The following is a 20,725-nucleotide window of genomic DNA, read 5'->3' as shown; positions in this document are numbered from 1 at the left end:
CCCGAGGGATGAGGCGGGCACAGCGCCCCCTCTCCGCAGAGGCGCGGGAGAGGCTGCGCGGAGCCCACGAAGGGTTAACTCGGCCCAGGTGCTGTCTTCTCTGCCCCTCCCTCTCGCCTGTGCGCCGTGCAACCAACCTTGCCACCGCCACCAGTCTGCCGACCATGCTGCTGAAGGCGGGAGGGAAGGGGGCAGGATCAGTGCAACAGCTGGCAGCCCTGGCAGCCTATCTTACCTCTCAACCTCAGCAGCTTGAGCCAATCCGGAGGACGAGCGGTGAGGGGGGGGGAGGAACGGGGGTGGCAAAGCCCCCCCCCACTTCGAGTCTACCCTCCCTTAAAGTGAATAGGTGGGTACTAAGTGGGGTGGGCGGGGCCGAGCCGTGACGAGCAGGCGCGCCGAGCAATCGAAGCCAACCAGGCGGGCGCGGGCGACCAGTAGGTTGCGCGGCTGGGCGGGGGGCGGGGACTGTTGTCAGGGGGGCGGTGGCAGCGGCGGCGCTGGTGTTGGGTGGCGAAGGGCGGCCGAGGCGGCGCGGCGGGGAGGCGGCGGCGGCAGGTGAGTGTGGCCGGGGCCGAGACCGAGGCCGAGTCGCGGGGCAGGATTGGGTCCGCTGGGGGGGGGGCGGCGATATCCAGCCCGCGGTTCGGGGGCGCCGCCGCCGCTTCCTGCCCGGGGCCGCCCGGCGCCGTCCCCCCCGCTCTGGCCGGTGCCGCGCTGGGCCGGGCGGTGCCCTCGGGGCCGGCAGGTGAGGGGCCGGGCCGGGCCGGGCCGGGCCAGTGGGGAGGCTGGCGCCCGGCTCCGGCGGAGAGTGGGGCCGGCTCTGCCGGCTGGCAGCGGTCCCGGCCGCGGCCTGCCCGGCCGGTCCCGCACCACTCTCCGCCTCTTCCCGAGCTCGTGGCAGCTGCTCCGGGCTCCGGCAGGCAGCAGGGCCGGGCCGGGCTGCGGCCGCTGCCGACGCCTCTGCTGCAAGCGGCTGTTCAGGGAGGTCCCTGCGCCTCCCCGTGTGTCCCCCGCGGCCTGGGGACCGTAACAATGGCCCGGCCTGGCCGCAGCATTGTTCTCTGGCGCAGCGGAGCCGCGCGCCCTCGGGCTGCGGGCGGCCGGGCGGCAGCTTCCCACGCACCCGCGGGCTCGTAGTTCCAGAGGAAGAGGAAAAACAACGCTCGCCTCTCTTATCCCCTCCTCCCCCCCCAGTAATCCACGGAGGTTTTCCATTTCTTCATTACTTGGCCCTTCTCCATGGAAACAGCCTCTAAAAAATTGGGATCAATGTGAATTTGTGTCCAGAAACCTGAATCAAATTAGGGCCTTGTGGTCACCCTTGTATGTAAATCTGAGAGCTTTGGTTACTGAATTGATCCTACGGCAACATTCATTCATCTGTAACTGAATTAAATGGGGGCTTGAAGCCTCAGTGAAAGCTCTGGTTTGCAAAACTCGAAACATTACTACACACTCGCACTCTTGTACACACTCTCACATCCAGGCCTGCACGCACACTCTCACATGGCCACGCGCTCAGTCACATTCACACTCTCTCGCATACGTGTGTGCTTTTTCCTGCCTTTTAGGATGGACAGACCCTTGGTATCAGTCATTTAATCTGTTATCAGCCACCAGTTTGCTGTTCATAGTGACAACTATGTTGTTAACTCTTATTTCTCTTTTTAACTGCAAGTAGTGAAGGCTGAAAGAGACTCTAAACAAGACCACTTAAAAAGGGCTGGGGTATTTTCTATCGTGATACCATGAAAATGTCTTTCTGATACTGTGGCAGCAATTACCAATCCCAAGCACGTAAAAAAAAAAAAAAAGTTATATGGTTTTGTGGTCTACCTTTAAAATGACACTTTTGGGTTTGACTAGCTTTCTGGTCTCTTGCACCTTTATAGTAGATTCTTTTTCACAGCCATCCAGGCTAGAAACCGTTTTTTCCTTAGTGAAGGCTGAGGCTTGCATAATTGCTTGCACCCATGCACTGGGGGCCAGACTTGTGATATGAATGCAAGGGTTGACACCAGCCCTGTGATAAGAACTCTTGTCTCTTGCCTATAGTTGCTTATACTGACTTTCTCTTGTTGGTGCAACTGCATTAGTCCTGGAAAACAATTGTGCTTTCCCAGGGTAAGTGTACCTTATAAAGGCTTTGTCATTTGTCTTTGTGGAAAAAAGATGGGTTTACAGAACATCAGAAGTTTGGAGAAAAACTAGTTGGTCTATAAAGATTTTGAGGAAGCCATCTTCAGCTTGTTCATTGATCTGGTAGCTGTCTTTGGGCAAGTTTTAAAAGTTGTTGCTTGTTCCTAGCGCAAACATGGCTATTGTTACCTGTCTGAGTCAGTGGGTTTATTTTAATCTGTTAGCTGATCAAGGCAAACTCCAGGCACCAGTGTGCCTTTTACCTGGGCTAGCATACATTAAAACTATGACCTGTTCATCTATTTTACTCACAATGCTTCTTGTCAAAAGCTTTGTGATTAAAAAGTGTTTTGAGGAATCTGATAATTTTGAAGGGTGTGTTATCTCTATACCAGCAATTGATTGAATGTGGGTGGTAGATGTTTCGGGCCCCTTTTTGAGGATGGTGTGAAGCCAAGCCAAGCAGTCATACCATTGCTCTAGAACAGGGGTCAGCAACCCCCGGCACATGTGCTGAGCATGACACGCAAGGCCATTTTGCTTGGCACACCACCGCCAGCCTTGGTGCTACTGTCAGCCTCGGAGCTCAGGCTGCTCCCAGCAGGCAGCTGGGAGGCTGCAAGCCGTGCTGCAACGGGCTCTGTGGGCTGGCTGCAAACAGCTGTTCCAGGCTCTGGCATGTTGACACTCCAGCATCTTCCATGTTAGACGTGTTTTTTTCAACACTCCGGCCAAAAAATGTTGCCTACCTCTGCTCTAGAACCAGAAGTAAACCTTAGCTTTTATGTGTGTTCTTAAGAAATTGCTTTGGGTCTGTCTTCAGAGTCAAATCTTTGAGTCTTCAGATTTTGAGGTGAAATTTTTATCAACTTTAAATCATGGTCTAAAAGGTCATCAGCAGAAAGATTTTGGATTTGCATAAAGCAGTTCAGAAACTTCTGGATAGCCTGCCATTTCTTGAAAAAATTAGACTTGATTTTTTTTGATGTGTTGGATCATAAATGCAGCCCTTTTCTGGCTGCTTATGTGTTAGTTCATGTGCCAAAAGAATCTCTGAGTTGTTTTGGATAGATAGCTTGTTGGCTTGGGCATCTTTAAGTGCAAGTCTAGAAAGCACAAATGCCATCAAGCCTGCGAAGATGGAAATTGTATATTAGGACATTGGGCCAGGAATAGTTTCTAGCATATGATAGCTAAACTTGACCTAAATGTGACTGCCGCTTTTAGTCCAAACAAGCCTCAAGGGTAGATCCTGGGCAAAAATGTGGGCTTTTGGGGGTTTGTTTATTTTTTGATTCATTGTATTTGTTTTTACTTGAGTTAGCTGACCTTGATTAACACTTTTTAACATCTCTTATGCAACTTGTCTAGTTGTCTAGTTGTGGCTTTTATCTAGGTAGTCATTGTATTTAAACATGCCATTTTCTTCTAGTCTGCACAAACCCAGAGAGGCTTTGACTTTGTTAAAAGGTTTCTGTGGAGCTTTAGGAAATGACAGGCTGCTGCAGGCCACCAATCCCTCCTCCACCTCCTCTGCCATCTCCCCACATACCACCAACAGAGGTTTAGACCCAGTTTCTTCATTGGCTTTTCCCTCCCTACTATGAGAGAATGCTGTTACTGCAGGGGGAGGTGTCAGCATGGGGGGAGGAGGGTTTGTGGGGGGAGTTGGACAGCAGTTACCTGGTGTAAGGAACTTTTGGTACCTGCTTGTTCCCTTCCCCACTGCAGCTGCCACCACTTGTCCCCATCGCTGAATACTGCCAAATCCTATTGCCCTTAGCAATGAGAAACTGTAAATTCTGTGTTGAGAATTATAGCTGCTGCCTTAGAGGAGCTGCTTTAACCCCTGACTACTGACCACACTGACACCTTCCTGCATAGGAGTGGCATCCCCTGTTAGGGAGAGGGGAAGAGTCTGACAGGGGGAACAGAGCTACTGGATGCGACCCCCATGAGTCTCCAGCCACTCCAGGGGCTCTGGGGGACTCTGCTGCAGGTTAGATCCAATTTCTTTGTGGGCTGAATCCAGCCTGTGAGCTGCAGGCTGCTGACTCCTGGTCTAGAACATGGAGCTGCTGACTGTCCCAGGATAACCATCTAACCCTCAACTGAGCCTTTCCTTTAACAGTTGATCTCTTCTAGCTCTGTCTACAACAAATTTCTCCAGGGAGTTGTTTACCTGAGATTAGGGAAGATGGCCTGTCTTCAAGGGCACCTTACTTCTAAAGTGATGTAAAAAATGATTCCTTACCACCATGAAGGCTGGTAGATAGATTTACACTGTACAGATGGTACAGATTATTATTTTTTGTCTTCAGAGGCTGACAACAAATATGAGAGTTTGAGGACACCATTGTGTTGTACTTCTATACAAATATTATTCGTCATGGCATTGAGAAAGTTTAACTGTAGCCTGGAGTTTTTTTTCTGTTTTTCTGGAACTCCATCATCAGAGAGAGAGAGTGAAAGTGTGTGTGTGTGAGAGAGAGATCAAATCAAACCAGATTTTATTTATATATATATTTTTTGTGTGTATATGAAAATAAAGTAAATGACTGGTCAGGTATCAACTCCCTGAGAAATCTGGTTTGATTTCTTGCTGTATTCCCCTTGTTTTGTTCCAAAGGAAGAGCTGAACTATCTTCCTCTTGCAAAGAGTAATTGATACTCTATATGATTTCTGCTGATTTCTATATTATTTTTTATGGCTGCACAGTTTCACATTCCTGCAGGAGTGTATTGTGACTCAGTGGTCCTTAAGTTTCTCAGTAATAATGTACATAAAATGAACTGTTGTGTGAGAGGGGAAAAATATATTGATGAGTCAAGGTAATCTAATAAAGTGGGCATGTAGACCTCTTTTTTGCAGAGCCAGTGTGTTTATGACTCATTTGGAAGTAAGCTTTCCACAACTTTATTGCTGCCTGGTTTTTATTTGTGAGACAAAAAGATGCTTGGTAAGGGTATGTTATATCAGTAATGCTAAAATTTGTTTGGAGTACTTTAAAGATAATTTATTTAATCTTTTCTTGCTTAAATCCCTAAATAATTCTAAAATGCTAAACTTTCAATCTCTCTCTTAATCCACTGTTTAAAAATACATAAAAAAGTGAAAGTAAATATGCATGAGCCCAAAGAGTTTAGAAATTGACACATTTGAATTCCTGAAGGTTTTGTAGTTTGCTAATGATTTATGAGATTTAAACTAAGTTTGTAAAGCTTTTTTTATATTAGAATGTGTGCATTTCAACCCTGAATACTACAGGGTGTATGTAGATCAGGGGTGGACAAAATGCGGGTGGGGGCTGGATGTGGCCTGCCAAGCCATTCTATCCAGCCCGCGGGGCCCCTAAAAAATTTAGAAAATTAATATTTATCTGCCCCTGGCTGCCTATCATGTGGCCCTCGATGGCTTGCCAAAACTCAGTAGGTGGCCCTCCACCCAAAATAGTTGCCCCCCTCCCCCCTTTTTTTCCTTAGGGTTAGGATTGTTTGTTTTTACACAAGCCAACATCTTTTTAGACACTAAATAACTTTGTCACGTGGATTCCAGATATAACAACATTGCTTTTGCTTTATGGACCTAGATTGATCTTTATTCTTTTATAACTATTAAGGAAGGCTTCATTCAATTACAAATCATGGTTACGTAAACATCAGAAACAAAAAGGTTATAATAATGAGCTTTATTTTTAATTCAGGAAATCATCATGCACTATCAAATTTATCTTTTGGGCAAGTTTTAATATTTACATAGAAACAGGAAGTATTGTTTCTGGTATTGTTTTTTATTATTGAGTAAATGTACTCATTTTTCTCATCACCAAGGAAGGTATATAGCAAAATTAAGCAGTCGTGTGTGTGCACATGTGCATGCATGCAAGAGATGGAGTACCAGAAGTATTGGAGATAGTGAAAACCTTAATTTGACTTGCTAGATGTAAACCTACTTCTATCACTGGCTCTACTTTACCCTCAGTAAATACATTAATAACTTTATGGCTTCTAGGTCTACTCTGTGTGACCTGGGTAAATGTTACCTTTGATATAGTTCTGTGCCAAGTATTATATTTGCCTATTTGCAGTGAACTTAGGTTCTCATCTTCTTACTGAAGAAAAGCACAGGCACTCTGTCACTGTTATTTCATATAACCTATGAAGCCTCAGTGCGACTATCCAAGACTAGGCTTGAAAGGGTTGCACTAAAATGCTGCTTCATGGTTCAAGTTTGAATTATTTGTACTTCCTGTGTTCATCTCTGAATTAATTACCTAGCATTTCACGTCTTTAATATGTGCATCTCTGTGCCAGTGACCATTCAGGTGAAAGAAATTTGACTTTTGGCAATGGGTTTCCATTTTCCCATATTGTACTTTCCTGTTGGCTTAACATCAGTTTCTGGAGATGCCAGGAAGATGATGGCCTCCTACTTAGGGAGGGTTCTTGGCAGACTTAAAAAATGATTTGGTAGGGTACCTTGTCTGCAGAAAATGAGGGCTGTCATTGGGGCAGTAGAGACTGGAACTGATTTTCCAAACTGACTTAATTTATGGAAGCAGCTAAAAATCCTTTCACTCAAGATGTGATAGTGTGGGCAGGCTCTGTGCTGTGCGTAACATTTTGTTTTGACAGGAGGGGTCCTCTTGCTATGAGGCAGTTCTTGGTTCATAAGAATAGTGGCAAAGATGAAAACGTCCAGGTTCACACCCCAAAACATTATTTTTTGGGGGTACAAAAGTTATTTTGCATTCACATGTGTTTTTTAACTTGTGTCAGTTCCAGATAAGGTTGGGAATTAGAAATGTTTGATTCATCATTTTCCCAGCTTGATGGAGGGATGTGGAGCAGGTCTAATGGTCCTTCTTTGCTGCCTTCATCTTATTACTTTCATAGATGCCTGTCTTCCTTTCGTAGGGTGTAGGAGGATGCAATACTTTTTCCTGGTTCCTGCACACTCTGATACAGTATCAAATGAACAAGATGGAAAAGATAAAGGAAAGAGCCTCTGAGGAATGGGGCAGAGGCTTTCGTTTTTATGCATGTTACATGTACCTTCATTTTTAAGTGCTGTACGGTCAGTTCTTGCTGGAATTCATCATTTCTGCAGGATGGCAAATAATGGTTTTAGATAACCCAGTCACCAAGACTTACTTTTTAAGGAAAATCAGGGCACTGTTTCAAGTGAAGGTGGAGTGGCATGGTGCGCCAGGCAGATGGTCAGGTACTCTTGCTGCTGTGCAGGAGCAAGGTGAGGAGACTGGATTGGTTCCCAGACCTAGTGGCCCTCTGCCTCCAGCTGCTGCTCAGGAGGAGCCAGGCTAGGCACTTGTGGGTGGGGTGGCACCTGCTCCAGTCTGCCCACCCTGCTTCTACACAGCAGCAGTGGTGCCTGCCAACCCTCCTGCCTGGTGCACCATGCTGCTCTGTCTCCCTGCTGGACTGCACTCTGCATGCCTGCCTCTGCCTTATTTGCCAAAAATACAAGATTTCTTAATCTTGTACTTGCATTTTTTAGGTACTGCATTGTTGTATCATCAGTGTTGGGCTCCTTATGCGTGTTGTGAATGGAAGACACTTGGCTCATGCTTTGAGCAGTGAGGTAACATTTGTATGGAGAGTGTGCTTCCTTACAGAAATCTAATTGTCCCTGCTTCCAGCAGCATCTCTCATTTTCTAATTGCTTTCCAAATGTTAAAAAAATAAAACAAAAATAAAAAGGTCTCTGTCCTAAAAAAATGTCTTTTAGAAAAGGCAAATGTTAAACCTTTTCCACCTTACCATCTTGAATGAATTGGGCATTTCCAAGAACTGAAAGAAAAATTTAAAACCTAGTCTTACTGTTTTGGAAGTTCCTACTACACTAGTCAGTTAAGTGTACCATTCTGTAGGCCTAGGATAATCATTTATACTTAACACACAGCAATGAAACAGAATTTAAGTAACTTCTCTTACAGGGATTTGATTCTCTTTTCTATAGAATCTTGGTTTACTTTTCCCCCCTGCCCTTTTTTCCTCTTCCTGTTCCTTAATTATAGTTAAGAGTTTTCATTACTTAAGACTGGCTGCCTCACTCTTCAGTGAAGTTTTTTTCACCTTCAAGGCAGAGGCAGAGTCTGTTCTTAAGTCTTTGCCTCTGCCTGTTTCTCAAGGAGTGCTTATAGAAATTAGGAGGTTCTGGCAAAGAGAAAGGTAAGACAGCAGTGAAGTGTGCATTTATACTTCTCCTGCTCCATAGGATCAATGCTTAGTTTGGATAATAAGAGTGAGAGAACACTTGATTTTCTTTTTAAAGAATTTCAGGAATATTCTTTTATTGTATTGCACATGCAAAAATAACAAGTCTGTTCTCCTCCTTCCTCTGATATCTTCTAAGAAATCTGAGTTAAGGTAGTCTGAATGATTTACAGTCTTTTTGAAATTTATATATTTAGGTATATATTTTTGTTGCTCTAAGTTTAGAGTGAATGCAGTATGCATTTACTCTCTAGCCTATTAGCTCTATTCAGTATATTTCAGTGCATTCAGTACAACTGCACCTAATTTTTAGGTCATTGATCTAATTAATGCAACATACCTACATATAATAAAGCATTTAAAGCAGAAATTCACATTTAAAAAACTAATACTCCATACCACTTCCTAGTGATTCAGAGAGGTGACTGTTCGTGAAGGGTAGATTCTTTATTCTAGCTTCCAAACTGTATTAAGATAGCAGTTCCCTAATCCCATTTTGTCAGGTAAACAAGAAAAGGAAGCAGTGCTTTCTTAAGGTCTGTAACACTGCTTGGACTTTTGTTTGTTGCCCTCCATATTACTAAATGCTAGTCTAATAATACAGCATGCCTAAAACTAGTTACATTAAAGTTGCTGATGGCAAGCTCTTTAATTTGCATGTTTGATATTTTGTGTGACTTTATAAATGTTGGGACATCTTTAAATCATAACTTTGAGTTCTTGTATGGCCTATATCGGGGGCTGGCAGCCTTTATGAACAGCAGGCTTCAGTTTATGACTTGGTTGCTTCTGCAGATTGTTGATTCTCTGATGCTGCCCCAGCATTACCAGTTCTTGATCTCTGTTTCTCCCCACCATGCCCCCCTCCCCACTTTCAGAGTTCCTGCTTACCTTTGCCACCAAGTGCTGTGGACTTCCATGGCCAACAGCTATGCTCAGGCAAATTTAGCAGCACGGGTAGAGAGCAGAGGTAGGGCTGGGTGTGAGCAGGGGCTGTGCCAGGGGAGAGGTGAAATGTGGCACAGGCATGTGCTGGGATGAATGCAACAGGTAGAGTGATCCTGGGGGTATCTACTCTGTGGGTCTTTCCACCTGATGCTGCAGATTTCTTTGCCCTAGCTGCTGCAGGCCATATTCAGCCCATGGATTGTTGACCTCTGGCCTGTACTGCCAGTATCTAAAAGATTATTTCCTGCTGCATTGCTGAAGGTAAATGTGAATAGTCTCTGACCAGCAGTACTTGAAACTTCTGCTTTTTGTATAGCATTTGGCTTGGGAGATGGGAGGGAGGCCGAGGTTAAAGCAGGACTTCGTGAGATTCCTCAAGTGGGTGGACGGCAGCACAACATTCCCATATTCTGTGACTAAGAGAATTGATGATGTGGCAGCTGTCCTGTCTCTTAATTTATAGAGGTCTAGGGCAAAATACTGACAGTAAGTGAAAGGGGCAGCTGAGGACAATACGTGTGCAGTTTAGCAAAGACCTGTTTCCAGGCAAATTCTGTCTGTTGTAAGATGGAGTACTCAAAGGGTACAGGGGGAAGTGAACAAACCTGCTACTTTTAACAGAGCGAGCCCTTTAAACAGGGGAGTCAAACTCATCTGGCCCTATGGGTCAGATGAGCATCCCTGAGCCTGTTGGCAGGCTGGACTGGGACCCAGCCCCCTGTGGAGCAGACTCAGCGTTGAGTCCGGCCTGCATGTGCCAACCCCTAGAGCTAGCAAGGAGTGCATTATCTGCAGCATGTGGGCTAAAGCATGCGGCACCCCGGACTGATCCCCATAGTGTGCAAACCTGGGGCTGGCACATGGGGTTGGTCCAGCAACCTGCGAGCTGTATCCAACTTTTGGGCCCATATGTTTGTCATCTCTGTTTTAAAACCAGTCTCTGTCAATATTAAGAAGAAACTGAATCTTAAATCAACTGATAATGGTTACTCATTCTCTTGCTTCTGTAGAAAGTGACAGAAATGGAAAAGAAAGATTAAAGATTTTGTAGTTTTAAAGCCCTAGACTGGAATCTGAGCTCCCAATTCAGTTCCCAGCTCTGCCTCAGAGTTTCTGTGCAATCGCAAGGGAAGGCCATTTAGAGCTAGATTTGTGAAGGGAACATAAAATTGACATCTAGCTTTCAAAGTAGAATCAACAGTCCTTAGATTGGTGCCCAAACTTCCTGACCAATGCATGGGAACAGTAAGCATCTCAAAATGAGTTTCACAACTGTCAGCACACTGAATGGGAAATTGCTGTCAATAGTAAATAAGGAACATTGACAGGTGCATCTTTGGCCTATTCTTTGGCGCTAAGGTGCCTAACCTTTGAGCTGTAGATAGACACCTACATCTGCTTGGGTTTTACTGCTCTGGGAGACTTCCTGGAGCGAAGTGCCTAGAGCCTGTCTGACAAAAGTGGAGGAGGGAATAGCCCCTTTTTTTAAAGCATGGGTGGAGCAGAAGAATGCAGTGGTGTCCCTCTTAAAATAACCTAGTTGCAAGAACACTCATCCAGGATGTGGATGACCTAGAGTTGAACTGTCTCTTGCCTCCCATTCCACCTCTCAAAGGCATGTCCTAACACAGGGGTGGGCAAAATGCGGCCCAGGGGCCAGATGTGGCCCACCAGGCCATTCTATCCAGCCCATAGGGCCCCTCAAAATTTTAGAAAATTAATATACATCTGCCCTGGGCTGCCTGTCATATGGCCCTCGATGGCTTGCCAAAGCTCAGTAAGTGGCCCTTTGCCCAAAATAATTGCCCGTCCCTGTCCTAACATAACTATTCTTGAGTGAGGCCATTTTGCCCCCCTTCTTCTGAGGATATCCTCATGCACAAAAGAGAATGTGAGACTTTAATGGACCAGGGAAGAGGAGGAGGAGAGTGAGCGTGACTCTAGCCTCTAGCCAGTTTGTCACTCATGTGGAAGGGTGGAGAGACTTGGGTTTTGCCTTCTGCTCCCAGGACTTTATGTATCTTATCCAGTGACTGTTTATAAGAAAGTTCTTCTATTTAGATAAGGTTATGAAACTGTAATTGGGACAATAAATCTTGTTCATGAGAGAAAATATGCTTACAGAATGATTGTTCATAATCAGTAAGTGCAGTGAGTCTTGTAAGGTTTCAGTGCTACTGTTTCGGCCTCTTGATGCTTCAGGAATATGTAAACACTGTGATGTTAGCTACCATTTATCTTTGTATTGGACAGAAATAATGTTGCCAAGTAACTGGTTGGCTGAATTTGGAAAGTATAGTCTATACCATGGTTGTTATGCCCAATAACTGCCAACAGAGCATGCAAAATTTCTGGAATATGAGAAATTGCTGCTTTAAGAAAATTGTCATGGACACAAAAAACAAATGTTCATGTAATTTTAATTTGACTTTGAAATGCCGTTGCTTGGCTTCTTTAAAAGTGGAGAAATTAACCACTCCCTTCTATGAAAAGCAATCAGTTTGACAACTGAAATAAGAAATATCACACAACTGCATGTTGTGTTGAGTGTATAGTATGGGGAGGGAAGTGTTTAATTTCCATCTGCTTTGCAATGCTATAAGAAGCAAACACTGAACTGTTTTTGTTTCTTATATTTGCTTGCCTGTTTCCATAGTTGTTGCATGCTTTCTGGCCTGTGTATTCAGTCTTATTTTAATCGTTTATCCCTAGTTTTTGCATATCCCATAACCCAATTAATAGATAGCCTCTTTCGAAAATGAGTAATGACTAAACATTACTCTGCAGTTTTGACTTTCCAAGTATGCAGCTGAAGATGAGGTTTTAAAAGATATGGCTTCACATTTCTCCTGTGAATACAGCTCTTTTAGAAACAAAATGTAATTTGTCTTTCATTATAGTCTTTAATAGGGAGGGATCTTAGTTCATTATGGTGGCCAATGTTTTGTCAAATATCTTTCTAAATAGCTATTGCAGGTTTAGCTCCACCAGTATTTGCAGGTAGTGCAGGTGCTGGTCTATGCTCCAGGTGGTCTTTAAACAGTCTGTTCACTGTGTCTAAAAGCCTACCAGAAATGCGTCAATACTAATTCTCCACTGATATCGTCATGAGTGGAAATAACCATGTATTAACAGTGTCCAGAACATTCAAGAAATGAATGTTAATTTCGGATTATTACTCTCATCTCCTCATTTTCCTATGCTGGTACTTAAGGGGGCTCACCGTCCAGCCTGTGGGCCAGATGTGGCCCACAGAGCCATGGCATCCAGCCCACAGGACTCCCAGCGGGTCAGGAAATTTGTTGGCATGGGAGCAGTAGCAGTCCTGCTCCCCTCTCCTGCTTCCAAATTCCCAAGCCCCCCCTTCAGTGGCTCAGAGCTGGGACATGCACCCTCACCTGCACAGCCAAACCCCTTCTCCTCTGTAGCTGGATTGGGGCTGGGCTGCCCTCTGCACCCTCTGTGCGGCCAGATTGGGGCCCTGTTGCACCTGTCCTGGGTGCCAGATTGGGACCACTGTCTGGATCTGGCTCGTGGACAGATTGGGCACTGCCTGTCCAGCCCACTGGGCAAAAAGATTGGGCACCCCTGCTGGTATTGAACATTACAAAGAACACTGACCTGGCAGTAGTATAATTACTGATTTTTATTTTATTTTTTTTCTTCACTTTATGAGAGAAAAAAACTTTTACTTTTTACCTATAGGTAAAATTGTAGGGATGTGCCAATATTCTGTATGTTTGCGTTTGGCTACCCTTGCAGTACAGCAGAAATAAGGGAGCCTATAAGTGTAATATTACTTCTGTATATGGGACTTCTGGTACTTTGAATTAACCTTGGCGAGCAAGTCTTACTCCATCTTCAGTTTAGATGGCTCCTTAAGACACACATATTTGTGCATGGGCCCCAGTTCCAATTCCAACTATAAGAAAAACTGATGTTTTAAGTATATAAGACACTAGCACTTAGTAAGCTCTTAAACTGTAAATTGAGTTGCTTCAAGCTTTAAGAGCACTTTAAATCCAATTAAGCTTGTCCAGAGTATTCAGAACAGTTCAACTTCAGGTTCTGGTTTACATTATTTAAATGCAGCACCACCTCTCTGTGCTAACGGGCCACGCAGCTTCTTTATGGCTTGGAAAGGATTTGTTACAAGGTAATATCTCTGTAATGGGAAGCTGAACATGGAAAAAGCTGTGGAGTCTTCAGATAAAAGCTTAGACTTAGTAGAAGCATCTTAAGAATTTTTGGAGATTGAGTTTCCTGTTCTTTTGTTCAGCTTTGCATTAGCTCTGACAGTCTCACTTTTTTTTATAATGTGACCTACAAAGCTTTTTAAATTTATTCATGGCTTCAGCTTATGGGACATGTGACCCATGGCAATCCATTATTTTTGTCAAACTCTATTTTTCATTATACCTCAAGTTTTAACCAGGGGCTCTGGACCCTATCCACTCTAAGTGATTCTTCTGTCCTTTGCAAGTTTTTCTGTTTCATGCCAAGCAGGTGTAAATGACAGTCCTATCTGTATCACTTCTCTTTAGTTTGTTGCCTCTACTGAAGAGTGAAGTTGCATGTTGCCCCAACACCTTTTCCATTGACAGAATCCACTCATTTGAATTTAGAAGTTGTTTTAATTTTGGCTGATTCATATCCACTTTGCTTCACAGACACTGCATAAAATCGCACAAATACTTCTCAAGTTTTCCCACAGTTCCCTGGTTTCCTGAAAGGATAGACAAGTTCTCTCTCAGTTAACTGGGAAGGAGTCTGTGTTAGAGTTTAATCTTGTGCAAAGAATCCTAGCAGTATATATGCATCCTCAGTGAGGACCCAGCAGTTCACAGGTATGGTTTTGCATTGTTGACCTTTTCATCTGGCCTAAGCTAATTTGGGTCCCTGGACTAAACTGTCAGTAGTTAGTATTAATAGTGAAGTGAAGACCTATCCAATGAAGACAGGTTAGTAGGAAGTGTGATTACTGCCTTGTAATTTAATGTGCCATGGGGACTGTTTTGATTTGGTAATATTCAGAAAAAATTATATATGACTTGCTCAGAAAAGAGTGTATCCAAAAGGCAAGCTTCAGTACAGACTGCTGGAAGTGTTTAAGGTTCTATTAGCATGACTGAGAAATGTTGATGTGGGCACTTCTCACGTTGATGATTTAAAATCAAACAAACAAACAAACAAAAAAAGAGCACTCTTTTTTGTTTTGATTTTCAGATGCTGGAGCCATAAGGTTTATCCTGATGCTTTCAAGATCAGCTTCTGGTTACAAAACTGGGAAAAGTTGTTTGAGACCTATGACTAATAGTGAAGTCTGCATAGTTTTACCCTTGAGATTAGTTTAGTCTTGTCAGTTTGAAGCTTTCCAGGCTAATAAATTAAGCCACATACATGATCTAACAAATAACTGCATCATCAGGTTAAGGTTTGCAGAGATTGTTGCAGAATCAGAAATTCTTGTGGCTGTAGGCTAACAGTCAGCTAAGGATAGGACTGTCCAACACAGCAGTGATGTTCTTGAATGTTAGGGGCATTGGGAATTTGGAAGACTGCAAATGGGCAAAATGTTTTCAACCAAAAACAAACAAAACCCCCCCCCCAAACCTGTGGCCCTTTCCACTTGAATTTCTTTTTATATATGCTATATATGCAGATATTGCTGTCTTTCGGGCCCATGATTTTTCTGAATGTCTGGTCGTCTGAAGCGGCACTGGTGAAAAATACCCATTTCCACCTTCCTACTGACCCTCAGCTCAACATGGGTGACTTTGTGGCTGGCACTTACAGCCTAATAAGGACTGTTCAAATGCTAATCTGAAATGCCTGACAGGAGTCACTGATAACAATACCCTTTAGAGGGAAAGAACTATCTTTTAATCCGTACCATATTAGGTTGAACTCAAACTGATCTGCGAGATGCAGGCTTTAATTCAATAATTGCATCCTGAGGCATTCAGTTCCTCAGTAAGCAGTAATGTTATCTTCAAGAATAACTCTTGCTTGTTAGAAAAGATAAAGTTGTAAATCAAGTTCTGATCTATTTGAAGCATATACATTTGCAGTTTTCTACTCTGAAGACCATGCAAAACATCCTCCACATTCTACAATTTAGTAATTTACCAGTTCTTATAGACAGCTCTTGGTAACAAACTATAGAAGCAACTAAAATGCATGAAGACAAATGTTTAACACAGTATCCAACTTTGTTTTAAGTAGTGCTTTTTAATTTAAAAAGTACTAGCAATTTTATAGTTGTTATGATTGGTTTGATAAAGATCTTTAAAAAAGTCAAAAACAAAACAAACCCTCCTCCACATGGAGGAATATTTTATCAGTATTCAAATCTACAACCTGCATTTTTATAGTACAGACCGTTTCTCCTTTGTGCATTGGAGCTCCTAGTAATGAACACAGGCTAATATTCCTTCTACAGATGGTCTACTGAAAGACCTGGTTTTCTCTGTTTAAAAATCCCAAATTTTCTGATTAAAACACCCCCCAAAATCTGCTTTATTCTGCAATTAAAATGAAATCTATCTATACACAATGAACACAATGTTTTATTGATATATTTACAATTTTAAAGCAATTTGAAGCCTACCAGTGCCTCAGTCACTATAATAAAATACATTCTAAATACAGTACCTATATATTTTGGCATTTGACTTGGTTTTTTATCATGGAAAATCAGAGCTCCCTCTGCCCCCTTTGCCAGGATGCGAGTCCAGTTGCAGCTGTGTTCCCCCTGATGCTTTGTGATGCTGAGCAGCCCTGATATGCTTGTGCCAGGGGTGTCCAACCTTTTTGAATGTGGGGCCGGATCATGAACTTTTTATCACTCAGTGGGCCGGCGAGCCATATTCAAAGACGTCACAGGAAGTGGTATTATATCAGGAAGTGATGTCACGTGACCTTTGACACCAGTGAAGTTGCAGGGGTTGACATGGCATGCATGCCCGGGTTGACATGGTGCTGTAGGAGCCGATTGGCTACAACCGGGTTGACCTGGTGCTGGAGAAGCCATGGGGCCAGGCTGGGGTTAACCTGGGGCCTGCCCGGCCTGCCGGTGCCATGCCTGGGTTGACATGGTGCTGCAGGACCGGGTCGGCACCGGCCAGGAAAAGCAGCATGCAGCTGAAGCCAGCTTCCCACGTGCTGCTGGGGACGGGAGGAGGCGGGCCAGGTCTGCACCGGCCATGAAGCGTTGGCAAAGCCATGTGCCACTCAGGACTGACCCGGTGCAGGCTCATGCTGTCCTGAAAGGCACACGGCTCCACTGCTGCTTCTGCTGGCCGGTGCAGACCTGGCCGGGCTCCTCATCCTGTTCCAAGCAGCACATGAGAAGCGGCCCCTTCAGGGCCTCATGCACGGGTGACCGGGCCCGGAGAGCCGCAGCGCCCAGGGGGAGACTGGCTGGGGGAGCAAGCAGGCGCTGCCTTGCTGTGGAGCAGGGCAGGGCAGCGGGGCTGGCTTCAAGTGGGCGGGTGAGGAGACAGGCGCGAGCCAGCAGTGCCAGTGGCCGCTGCTTGCCCTCCTGTGCGGGGCCACTCCCCCGGGCCCTGCCAGGGTAAGAAGCTCCCCTCCCCTCGCTGCCAGCTGGGGCCTGCAGGCCAGCCCTGCCTGCCTCACCGCCACCGCCCCGCGCTCTGCAATGGCAGCTCTGCCCCACCGCTGCTGCTGTGGTCCCGTCGCGGCGGCTCTGCACCACTGCCGCCACGGGCCAGATAAAATGGCTTGGCAGGCCACATGGCAGCCTGCAGGCTGTATGTTGGACAAGCCTGGCCTATGCCTTGCTCCTGCCCATGCCATTGCCCCTCACTCCCAACCTGAAGCCCCCTGGCCCTGTCAGTGCACCTCACTCCCAACCTGTAGCCTGCCACACCCCCAGCCTAGCTGGTGCCCCTCATCCCCAACCTGCACCCTGCTGTCCCTGTTACTGTTCCTGCCAGTGCCCCTCCCAACCTGCAGCCCACCCCCCAGCCCTGCTGGTGCCCTGCAGTCCCAGCCTGAAGTTTGCCCTCCACCTCCCCCGACATCCCCACTGGGGCCTCTCATTCCCGACTCTCCTGTTCTGTCTCCCCCCCCCCCCCAGCCCTGCTGGGAGGGAGGGGCTAGCTGCTAGGGCTATGGGACCACCCTGCTTGCTTTTTGCTCTGTGGGTGCCAGCCACAGCTGGCCAGCAGTGCCCAGGCCCAGCTGCTGTGCACAGGAGTTGGTGATTACTATGGCTGGAGTAAAGCAAAGCTCATTCCCTCCTCTCCCTCCCCCCCCACGCAAGCACCATGGCTGGAACAGAGCCAAAAAGAGCTTGTGGGGGGTGGGGGAAGATGTGGACTGTCTGCTGTGGGGCTCAGGCCTCCCCGTCCTCCTGCTCTCCCCCTGGGAGCCTCTGCAGCCTAGCAGGCAGGACCCAGCACCAGAAGGTTGAGAGGTTTGTTACTGTTGCTGGGAGTCCTCTGCTGGCTGTGTTGCCATGGTGAGGTGTCCCCTACCCATGTGGCCCAACTGCTGCCAGGCAGGCTAGGGTTGTGTCACCTTGGCAGCCTGGCTGGCATGGGGCTTCCAGTGGCAGTGGCAGCAGCACCGAGCCTCCGCTGGCACTGCAAAGTTGTGCGCGCCCCCCTTGCCAGGCAGGCAGGGGGCCCCTTGCCATGGTGTTGTGCCTGGTGTAAGGTTCCTGGTAGCAGCAGAACTGAGGCTATCTGCCCCACTGTGCCTTACTAGGTGGCAAGTGGAAAACCTGGATCCCTGCTGATGATGCGCTTTCAGTGGGTTAGAGCTACATACAAGATTGGCCACACATTCTGCAAGTGTGTGCATGTATCCTGTTGTGCTCTTAGGCTTCAAGGCAATAAGAATTTTCCTAGTTTGCCCTCTTTCTCTTTTGTAAATTCCCTAATTAAACTAGTAATATAGCAAAGTTCATTCATCCTGTTTGCTTTAATTTTGGTTTGAAGTGTTCCCATGTCACTACCTTTCTCTTCTTCAGTTCAGTTTAAGACATTAGTAACTCTGAATCCCAAAAGAACATTATAGTTTATTTTTTGAGGTTTATGTTGGTAATAATTGGAGGAGAAATGTAATCGGAAAGAAACCTGAAATGCAGTTTGTGGCAGTCTGATAAGTGGTGTATTGTGCCTTTTAAATTTTGCTGATAAACTTCACCTAATAGAAAATTCAGTATTCGTGCTAGGAAACAAATTTAGAGAGTGTACCAAATGGCTGAGTGATAACGCTTGCAAGGTTTGGAGTTATGCATGCTAACAGGCAATGAATGAATGGTATCTGTAACCTTTGCAGTTCCTTTGAAACAATAAATGGATAAAGCTGCCTTTACCCTGATTTCAAGGTTTGCTTTAGTATTGTCAGTGCTTTGCTATGCTGATGCCTGAACTTGCCCCAAGTATTGGCTGCACCAGGAGAACAGAACAGGAAAACCATGCACACCTTCTTTCCCATTTGGGGTAAAGTTACCTCATAGCTGGTAGGCTACTAGTTATTCTCCTACTGAGCTGCCTTATGGAGAAGCCTAGCTGAACTGCTGTTAATTTAAACAGTGCAGATGCACTAAGCTTTTGTATGCTTGTGTCAATTAAAACCTATTGGCACTACAGTTGAACAAGTTACGTACTGATTTCTCATAGTGTAAACGAGTTGCTTCACAATTTGTCTACCTCCTTCAGCTGGGGTGGAGATGAGTGGGGAGTGGCATTTCTACCACTGTTTAGAAGGTTTACTGTAGACAGTCTTAATCTTACATGGAAGCTTACTATCCATAAATGGCAACCCAAGTGGGCCTAACTTCTTTAGACATACTGTGTGCCTTTCTCAGCCTGGCTTCTGAAAACTCTACCCCTTGAACATTCCTTTTTAAACTTGGTACAATTGATTTTGATCTGAATTGTGTACAAGTCTGTTCTTGTCTTTCCAGTGCCAACCTGCTGGGTTTCAGAAAAGTGAGTTATTTTGTACCATTTTTTCTTCTTTTTTTCCCTTACAGACCCCATTAAACTAAACCAGTAGAATTAGTCTGTACTTCTGCATGCAGACTGATTATAAATATCACGGAGTCGCTCTAGTTCTGTTAATGACTGGCTTGTATTACAGACTAGACAAAGTACCTCTCTTAATAATTTCTGCATCAGGGCTGTGTCCTTTATGCTTCAATTGTAGCATATTTGAAAGATTAGGCCTTGATTTTTAACAGCTTCAAGTGATGGAGTTTCTCACCATTTTTCAAGTAGTTGCAATGGCTAATAACCCTTACTGGTAAATTGAAACTAAAAATAAAGTCTTTGTCTGCCTTCAGGCTCCATGCATTCAATCTCCTTATGCTGTTTTTGGCTAGATCAACGAACCACCTTCTGTCTGAATTTTCTTTCCCACAGAGGTATTTGTAGGCAGTGATCAAGTTGCTGTTTTAATCTTACCTTTGATATACCGGTGTCTAAAGTCTTTTAATAGAAGTTTGGTTTCTCCAGACTTTGATCATTCCTATAGTTCTTTTCAGAACCTTTTTCAATTTCGTAGCACCCTCTTTGAAGTGTAGACACCAAAACTGGAGGCAGTATTCCAGGAATGGTCCCACTGATGCCATGTACAAAGAAAATATGACCCCTATACCTCTGCTGCTTGATATTCCCCTGCTTGGACATTGGAGGATCATATTCACACTCTTGCAGTGTACTGGAAGCTTGTGTTCATTTGACTATCTCTTACTGCCCTAAGTGCCTTTACAGTGTCACTTAACCTGGATAGTCCCACCTGGGAAGTTTTAACTACATTCTTTATAGATATATGACCTTACATTGGGTTGCATTAAAATGCATGGTCAGCTGACCTTACTTTTACCAAATAATCTAGATTGCAGATGACAGGAGTAAAAAGTAAACTTTTTCCAGTGTTGGCTTTATTACTGGCCTGGAAAAAAACACAATGCACGGTGTTGGTCCAAGAATAAATTCCTGCTGGAAACACCTCAGTGGATGACTAGTCTCCCTTTAAATACTGTTTGCAATCTATCAGTTTATCCTCTTAACCATAAATAGTGCCTGTACGGGTGTAGTTTGTCTAGGGAAGTGGTGGATTTTTTTCTTCTGAGTTTTAAACTCAGTCTTGCTGAGTGAAAAGTGGTGTAGGGATTACTGAGTAAAGTCTTATGTCTAGGCTTGACAGGATTCAATTTTTAGCGGTAAATGTTGATGAACATCAATTTCGCCTCTCACTTGCAGACCAGTGAAAAATATTTCCTTTGTTAATCAAAATGTATTGAAAGGGGATGTAAGAAAAATGATTGCTGATAGAGAACGATGCTGACTAGTTTGGACTGCAACTCCCAGAAACCCCAGAGAACTGGGAACAAATAAAAGGAAAGTGACAAAGCAAAGAA

At 44.9% G+C, this 20,725-nt stretch overlaps 1 protein-coding gene across 4 annotated transcripts in view; it reads left to right on the top strand.

Annotated features, from left to right (window-relative positions):
* Window positions 1–481: 481 nt before the first annotated feature.
* NUMB (NUMB endocytic adaptor protein) overlaps window positions 482–20,725 on the top strand; it is a 128,495-nt gene continuing 108,251 nt past the window's right edge. For all 4 annotated transcript variants that reach the window (XM_019496527.2, XM_019496524.2, XM_019496526.2 and 1 more), the window contains exon 1: window positions 482–558. The gene's annotated coding sequence lies outside the window, so the exon portion shown is untranslated. The remainder of the gene's footprint in view (window positions 559–20,725) is intronic.

The sequence above is a fragment of the Alligator mississippiensis genome, chromosome 2 (genome assembly GCF_030867095.1).
Source record: "Alligator mississippiensis isolate rAllMis1 chromosome 2, rAllMis1, whole genome shotgun sequence".
NCBI classification, from domain to species: Eukaryota; Metazoa; Chordata; order Crocodylia; family Alligatoridae; genus Alligator; species Alligator mississippiensis.
This window is presented reverse-complemented; position numbering and strand designations above follow the sequence as displayed.